The 9288-nt window shown below is 38.5% G+C and overlaps 1 protein-coding gene across 1 annotated transcript in view; it reads left to right on the top strand.

Moving 5' to 3' along the window:
• The first annotated feature begins 5262 nt into the window (after window positions 1-5262).
• The window catches only part of LOC107573707 (NACHT, LRR and PYD domains-containing protein 6-like), a 21732-nt gene continuing 17706 nt past the window's right edge, over window positions 5263-9288 (top strand). Inside the window, exon 1 of the mRNA XM_016260152.1 lies at window positions 5263-5327. The gene's annotated coding sequence lies outside the window, so the exon portion shown is untranslated. The remainder of the gene's footprint in view (window positions 5328-9288) is intronic.

Consider the following 9288-nt stretch of genomic DNA (forward strand, 5'->3'; position numbering starts at 1 on the left):
CGTTGGACGCTGCTGCCATCAGGCCCAACAGCCTTTGAAACTGTTTGACAGTGAGTGTCTGGCCCTCTCTTACTCTCCTGACTGTCGTGAGGATTCCACTAGTGTGGGGATGACCCCGTTGAAACGAGGCAGACGAGAACCGAACTCGAATCTGTAACCTTTCATTACAATCTGCAGGACCCATTTTGAGATATTTGGTAGAAGTTTCCACGCTACTAGAAAATCTACTAAGGGAACCAGCCTCTCGAGGCTGGCCTCTGGTGTTATTAGAGGAGCCAGTTCGGTGCCCTGAAGCGGATGACCGGCAGGGAACAACCGACCTGACTGCTGTAGCACCCTCACTCGAGGGGGCTTGCTCTCCCGTGCCGTACCGTCGCCGGGCGGCAGCTGGGAATTTTGCTCGGAATATTTGCTTTAATAAATGGAGCTTGTTTTGATTTAACGAAGGACAATTCATCCTTTCATGGACTTAATGCGCTATTGTTGAATTCACAAATCTTTACTTTGGGACTTTTCATTCGCATTGCCGGGTGGATTTTAAAAATACAGAAGAAGTGGCTTCCTGCTTAAAGATCAAGTCTATGCGGACTGTTGAACGGATGCTAATGAGTTGGAAGTCACTGGTCAATGATGAAGAAAAAAGACTGTTATTGGACACTAATGGAATAATAAATGCTCCCATTTTACAAGACTGTTTCCCTCTTTTTACTTTGTTACACAAATTAGAGAGTTGTAAGGGACCTTTTCGGGATGGTGAAATTTTTTTGTGTTTGGACTATTGACAGCAACTGGTAAGGCTTTTTATAAGATATGTGTTAAAGTTTTCAATAAAAAGGTTTTGAATGGAAAAGTTGACACACCTTGGCGTAAAATATTAGGTATAGAAGAGAGTGTGAAACCTGAATGGAGGTCACTGTATAAGCCACCGTTACCCAAAAGGTCAGGGGATATGCAGTGGAGACTTCTTAATGGCGCCATTGCAGTTAATGCTTTTATTTCTGTTATTAATCATGAAGTTTTGTCTGGTTGTCTTTTTTGTTCAAAAAGAGAAACTGTGTTTCATGCTTTCATGGAATGTGACAGATTGAAACCGTTATTCTTATTTTTGGAAAAAAATTTCACTTCCTTTAATGATTTGTTTTTCATGAAAATTTTAGTTTTTGGTTTTAAATTTGTTAGAGGTAATAAGTTTACATGTCAGCTTTTGAATTTTGTTTTAGGGCAGGCTAAATTAGCTATTTATATGAGCAGGAAAAACAAGGTTGAAAGATTGTCTGGTGAAGATGTGGTGGTTGTGTTTTTAAATTTGGTGAAATCACGAGTGTTGGTTGATTTTTGTTTTTATAAGTCTACAAAGGATTTAGAAACTTTCGAAAAGAAATGGTGTGGTAATGGAGCTTTATGCTTAGTTATTGAAGAAGAGTTGTTTTTACACCTTTGATGTAATTTATTTTAATGCTTTTTATTTTTGGTGTTTTGTGACATGATGTAACGTTTAGAATTGTTGTAGCAAGTATACTAACAAAACGTGATTTATTGTAATAAAAGGTGTCTCAAATTCAATTAAATTCTCCTGTGCTGTGCTCTTCTCTCCTCTGTCTCTTTCTGGAGTTTGATGTCCTCTCTGAGTAGCTCCACCAGCTTCCACTCACTCACTCCCTCACCTGTCCCAGGACACTTGCAATCCTAAGGCAGAGCAAATAAACCATGCCTGTTAACAACAACAGCACAATCAATTTCAGCAAAAATGTGTCAATTAACTTGCTTACGTTGTATTTTTTAAGTCTTTCCCCAGCAGGCTCATTTTCTCCAGAATAGTACTAAAACAAGAGAAAATGGAAAGACTTATGAAAAATATAAAGACAGGTTTGCAATCTTAACATTAGAAAATACAACACAGCAGGACATGCAAACAAAATACTGAAGTGCTAAAGTTTGGTTAAAACATTTGTAGACATCTTGAATGACAGCACTACAAAAACACAACAAAGGGAAAGACAATTGCCTTATATAGTGGTTGTCTTATTGTTTGTGGTCTTTGTTTTTGTTTTTTTTTAACCTGGCTTTTAACACTTGTTTCGCTCGGTATTTGAGTCAATTAAAACACAATACTTACATTTTAATGTGAATTCCCCCACAGAACTGTCATCCTCCGTGTTCTTTGAATATAAACAACGTCGTCATCTGCGCGCAAGTGATTCTGGGATATGGTAGGGTTTCGAAGTGTCCATCAGATGTACACTTCATTTTCCTGGGCGCCATTTGAGCGCATTTGAAGTCGCTTTCGAATTACGGCAGCCTTCGTCGCACCGCGGTGACACAATCAGCCTTGGAATGCGGTCTTCGGAGGGTGCATCCTGAATTGGGACAGCTTACGCCGTGACTCTGTGGCGCAATCGCATTTCAAATGCGCACTTCGGAGTCCGTGCACTTTGGGACACAGCTAGCAGCTAAATTTCAAATGACTTCCCAGCTGTTTTTTTTTTATAGCTTTTCACACCAATTGTGCAAATATCTAGCTTGAACTATGAAATTACTAATTGAGTATTTGCAAATAAAGGACACAGGACACTTTCTTTTTGTAGTATCACTATTTTACGACTAGATTCTCCGCGTAAGCATGCTCAGAGTTGTGCTTATTTTATACACACATTCCCACGTATGAGTACAAGTTGGTAGATCCCACACTTCGCCTGAAACTGTTCTTATGCACTCATTACAAACACATCTGTGCGTACGCACTGTTGATAAATGAGGCCCCTGGAGATTTGGTTTGGTGCTCACACTGCACATAGTGTAACTCATTAAATATAATTATAAAAATAAAATAATAATAGTGATAATAGTATTATTGCACTTACTTTGTATTGTATTTTTAAAGAAAACAATAAACAACATTAGAGTATGATGATACTATTATATATTAAATCAAAATAAAATTATTTTATAGTACCCTTAAAAATTCAATGCTAATATTTAAAAACAAAATATTTTTTTATATGAATTTTCATATTTTTTAAAGCTTTTATTTTGGCGGGTTGCCGGCAAGTAAATGTGAATTGTTGAAGATGTTGCTGAAGAAGAGTTACCAGATCGGTGGGTGAGGACAAAACAGAGGGGCATTTTCGACCATGTTACCTGATTGGCTGATGTTATAGTGACAGTTAAGTTTAGGGGTGGGGTTAGGTTATAGGGGGATCATTTTCATTGCATCATCTAGAAACACCCATCAGTTTGAAAACACCCACAATGTCAGAAACGCCCACTTTTGCTCTGCAGAGACCTCAATCTACCTTCATTATGCATATATGGGAGGTACCTGGGTTGTTATGGGTTGCAGGGAAATCAGGAATTAAAGTTGAGAGTCCATGGAACTACATTCGAGCCGGTTTCTTATATAATTACATAGCTGTGGGAACATATTAGGTGCATTCGACTTGAAGCACCGCTACAGACGGCAGTCAGCAAGAATAGCCGCTTGCAGTCGGGGGCGGAGTTGAAAACGGAGCCGTCAAGCTGAACATTTCTGCTCCCGTTAGTGACGCTCTCGCGGTGTTTGCATACTCTATCACAGATGAAGTGAATTAAATGCAATATTTGTCAAATACACAGACGTTTCAGAAACATTTTCATGAGCAACAGAAACACTTTTTATATACTGTTTAATACAGCACCATCTGTTCAAGAACAGAATAAAGTTCAACGTAAATATATACTATTTAAATACTAATAAAGTGGGGGTATATATGCTTTCATGATAAACGTGACTCAATATAACATTGCGACTACAGTAAAAAAAGCTTTTACTGTTCTAAAAACACAGATTTATGAGCAGTATTGGATTTGAAGATGTTATAAACACATGTCATTGTTGTCATGTGGTGAATTTGGCCAATTGTGAAACAGCTGTGTCGTCATCAGCACTCCTGCAGTCGCTTTTGAGAAACTGCGCCAGCTGAGTCAGCCGGCTGCTCTCGAAAGGCTATCGCGGTACTTTGATGCCACACATGACAGTGACGTGGCGTCGGCGCCGGTTCAAGTCGGACAAAATTTCTAACCGGCATGCACTGCTTCAAGTCAGCCGCCGATCAGTTTGCGCGGCGCCGCATGAAGTCGAACGCACCTATTCTATCTGGGGGGTGCTGGGGGCGGGGCTTGATGTTGCAGGGCGGGGCCATGGTGGGGGATTTTTAACAAAATCCTAATATTAAACAGCCCAAACTCTTATACAAATAATGTGGGAAACATTTCAATCTACTGAAGTGATGAATCTGCTGGAAAGTCAGCTAATTCAGTTAAGTCTGGTCATTCAGACCAGCAAGCACATGAAATTACTGTGTATCTTTTCCATTTTTTGTAAAAATGTGTCAGCTTCGGCTTCATCCCTAATGTGTAGTTGAAATTACACTGAAGTATCTGTGCAACTACAGCAGTACAGATTCCTGAGAATTCATCTTTATAAATAAGGAACCAGATCAGTGTGTGTGTGTGTTGATTTCTGACTGTCATTCTTCTGATTCTCATGTCTCTTCCTGAAAGAAAGCAGGAAGCAGGTTTCAGTTGTTTTACAGAAGTGAAAGAAATTTCAGAGCTGCTGTTCAACACGACGGTTCAGAGGAGGAAATAGAAATATCTAGAAACATTGTTTGAGGTGAGTGCTTGAGCTTTCTTTAGTTATTTTAATGTATGAGTGTCATCTTATGATGTATCATTGGTCGCTCTGAGATTCTGAGACTTTAATGCTGTGCTTCAAGTCAGCCGCCGATCAGTTTGCGCGGCGCCGCATGAAGTCGAACGCACCTATTCTATCTGGGGGGTGCTGGGGGCGGGGCTTGATGTTGCAGGGCGGGGCCATGGTGGGGGATTTTAACAAAATCCTAATATTAAACAGCCCAAACTCTTATACAAATAATGTGGGAAACATTTCAATCTACTGAAGTGATGAATCTGCTGGAAAGTCAGCTAATTCAGTTAAGTCTGGTCATTCAGACCAGCAAGCACATGAAATTACTGTGTATCTTTTCCATTTTTTGTAAAAATGTGTCAGCTTCGGCTTCATCCCTAATGTGTAGTTGAAATTACACTGAAGTATCTGTGCAACTACAGCAGTACAGATTCCTGAGAATTCATCTTTATAAATAAGGAACCAGATCAGTGTGTGTGTGTGTTGATTTCTGACTGTCATTCTTCTGATTCTCATGTCTCTTCCTGAAAGAAAGCAGGAAGCAGGTTTCAGTTGTTTTACGGAAGTGAAAGAACTTTCAGAGCTGCTGTTCAACACAACGGTTCAGAGGAGGAAATAGAAATATCTAGAAACATTGTTTGAGGTGAGTGCTTGAGCTTTCTTTAGTTATTTTAATGTATGAGTGTCATCTTATGATGTATCATTGGTCGCTCTGAGATTCTGAGACTTTAATGCTGTGCTGAAGTCGTTTTGATGATTTTATTTAAAGCTCTTCATGTCGTGGTCAAACAGATGATGTGTCTTTGTGTGTTTTTGTCAGTGAATCATGGAGAGCTGCTCATTCTGATATTGTTGTCACACCGTGTTTCTCTCATTTTACTGTTTATTAGTGAGTCTGTGATTTCAGTATTTCTCATCATGCACTCTTTACTCTGAGGCAGAAACTATCACTCAACATCTTCATGCGTCTGCAGACAGTTCTATATGATGAGCTCTATAATATACTTCTTTAATACAACGAGCAGCATTTACAGAATTACAGAAATAATAAGGAATTCTCAATATTGAAAACTCCCATTGCAAAAATAAAGTGCCAATATATGTATAAAGTTTGTTTGCTTTTAAATGTAGATCCATGAAGTGTGAAGTTGGAAAAGTAGGACTGAGTAGCTTCATATCATAACAATGATTTTTAATGAATTCACACATAATCTGTGCTTTCATGGATGTGCTGAAAATCCCCAGTTAACTATAACACAAAATCACTTATCTTACCCCACAAATAGAAATACTACTTGTTCTTTCCATTTCACCATGTTCACCTCGTTTCACTATATTGAGCTACTGTTGTTCACAATGAAAGTAAGACAGTTAAAGTGCATTTAAACTGCAGATCATCTGCATGTGAGTAAAGTACACTAGTGTAGAGCTGCAGGTCAGTGCAGTATAGTTATCTTAGATTTCAGTCACATCTCCGCAATGTTCTCGTTGAGAGTGCAATTTAAAAAAATGTTATTAGAATTAATTCGTTTGTAAAATATTATAATGCAGTAAGCCTGAAACAGATCACAGCAGTAGACCTTTATCAGTCATCAGCAATGTAGTAAACATCCGGTATGCATATGATTTAATATGAAGCGTCTGTAACGGTCACGTCTGTAACGCATTATTATGGTTGATAAGAGCAAAGAATGGAGATGAGTTGTTGATCAAATTTGAATAGATATAAGTTGGCTTTATACAGAAAGTTTCAAGTTAATTGCATTAATAATTAATATATGATATAAACTTAATAATTATTATATGATATAAACTTAATCTTTAAAATGTTACGGACATGACACAGTGCAGAAGAGTCCTGACCTCATAAATCTATCCCTTATAAATTAAAAAATCATCGCTGTTTAGACAAAGTGAGTTTATTAATTTTTCAGTCAGGTCTCCATCTTTCTACAAAATGCTTACTGTTGACATAAATTTAAAAAATGGGCAGCCTTTGATCTCTCATTTGAAAACATGAAATATAGTTGGATGAAAATGTAATTGTACTATAGGTGCACCCCTCATATGTGGTGGATAAACAGCGATTTCCTTCAAATTTATTTTAAAGCACGTTAATGCAGTAAAATACAGACCTAAATGCACAACTTAAACAGGGTTTTGTTCTTTTGGTAAAAAAATTATTTTTTCATGGTAAGGTTGACATTTGCATGGAATTGTTCATATAGGCAATTTGTAGATTCTGTGGTCCCAAGAAAGTTCACTGGAGTTAAATTAGTAAGACTAAAGAGTTGTGTTGTGGGAGGTTTCATTTATTTAAAGGGGTGGTCGACCGGCTATTTTCAAAGGCTTGATTGTGTTTATGGGGTGCACTGTAACATGTGTTCAGGCTTCATTTAAAAAAAAAAAAAAAATTATTTTTCACATATTTTACCTTTATTCTACACCGCTTTTTCTGTTCTCATGAAACGGTCTGTTGACTTCCTGGTTCTATGAAGCCCCTCCCTCAGAAATACTCAATGGGCTCAGATTGGTTAGCTGGCCCAGTGTGTTGTGATTCACTAACCACCAAGTGCACATTGTACAGAAACGTCACGCCCCGCACCATTACGGGGAGTTGCATGTGCTCCGGGGGATTGTAAACAATGCTGTCAATATTTACCTTATCAGTTTGAGCCCGAATCAGACCCAAAGCTTCATACATGCACACAATATCCATGCTTTACATATAATCGTTCTAACAAATGATACTATAGTCCTGGAAGTGATTATTTGATTACAGACTATGGATCTACAGTGATTGCTACTAACTGTATAGCACCATTAGTTTTGTCGTGTGTTGCCAAATATCTGTCGGCAGAACTACGAGCCCATTACAAAGACTAACCATGGCTTTACTACAGTGGCCAAATCAAACACAGAACCATATTTAGTGAGCATGTAGCTAAATGTAGCTATGGTTCGTGCCATTTACTTCGGTAGCTCCTGAAATGATTATATCCCTCGACGCTGAAAAAGCATTTGACCACGTAGAATGGAATTATTTCTTTAATGTTTTAGGAAAATCTGACTTCGGCACAATTTGATTTCATGGATTCGTCTTTTATACTCTGCTCCCTCCACAAGTGTTAAAACTAATTTTGACAGTTCTTCTTTCTTTTCTCTTTCTCGGGGCACAAGGCAGGGATGCCTTCTGTCCCCTCTTCTTTTTGCTTTGGCAATTGAGCCGCTTTCTATTGCCTTAAAATCTTCCTCATTAATATCCGGCATCCGCAGGGGAGGCGCTGAACATTGAGTCTCTTTATACGCAGATGATTTGTTGCTATATCTCCAGGATCCTGTAGGCTGTGCTGATGAGGTTATGCGCTTGCTTGACACCTTTGGCTCTTTTTCTGCTTACAAATTGAATTTTACAAAAAGTAAATGTTTCCCCTTAAATGACGCAGCTAGGAAAATACCTAAAAGTGCCCTACCCTTTCATTTTTCTTCTACTGGGTTTCGTTATTTAGGGATAAATATTTCTCATTCTTTTAGTTATATATTTATGAACAATTTGATTGAACAAATTAAACTTGGTTTAAAACGTGGGACATCCTACCTCTCTCTCTGGTAGGGAGAGTGGAGACTATTAAAATGAATGTTCTTCCATGTCTTTTATTCCTCTTTCAATCTCTCTCTTTTTTCTGCCTAAATCTTTGTCTTGATAAAACAATTTTCTCTTTTATTTGGGCATGTAAGATTCCCAAAGTAAACAAAGTTATCGTCTCAGGTTACTTATGTAACCATGGTTCCCTGAGTAGGGAACGAGACACTGCGTCCTCTAGGGGTCGCTATGGGGAACGCCTCGTCGTGACCCGTGTCTGAAGCATACATTGAAAAAACACCAACTCGTTGGCCGGCGACAGCCATGACGTCACTACCGGTGCGACTATAGTATAAATAGGCGCCGGGAGCACACATCATTCACTTCTTCGCCTGAAGCTTGCGTCTGCAGCATGGCAAGAAACCTAGAGGATGCAGTGTTTCGTTCCCTACTCAGGGAACCATGGTTACATAAGTAACCTGAGACATTCCCTTTCATGGGAACTTCGAACTGCGTCCTCTAGGGGTCGCTATGGGGAACGGTATACCCACGCCACCATGCTGAGGGGAGTGCAAGCCAGAACCATGGCGAGCACCAACTCTACCATATTGCTGTGGGAGTTGCCCCTGGGACGTTAGACGGCTGCCAGTGACGTTATTCCCTATGGATAAAGGCCTAGACAACATACCCCAAAACGATTATTATAATTTTTTTTAACAAAATGAGATTCAAGACAAATTATAAATTAAATTTGTCCTTTTATTATTGCTTGGACAAAATACTGCACATTTCTTTGAGAAATTGAAATATAATACTATAATAATATACTAATATAGCACTTGCATATTACTGCTCTTTTGTTGGTTTTGATTGCTTCTATTGTCCTCATTTGTAAATCGCTTTGGATAAAAGCGTCTGCTAAATTACAAAATTTAAATATAATGTAAATGTAAATAACAAAACTAAACTGAAATTTTAAAACAAGCCCCAAATCAAATAAATAAGTAACACAAATAAAAGA

The sequence above is a fragment of the Sinocyclocheilus grahami genome, unplaced genomic scaffold (assembly GCF_001515645.1).
Source record: "Sinocyclocheilus grahami isolate Dianchi unplaced genomic scaffold, SAMN03320097.WGS_v1.1 scaffold2012.1, whole genome shotgun sequence".
Taxonomy (NCBI): Eukaryota; Metazoa; Chordata; class Actinopteri; order Cypriniformes; family Cyprinidae; genus Sinocyclocheilus; species Sinocyclocheilus grahami.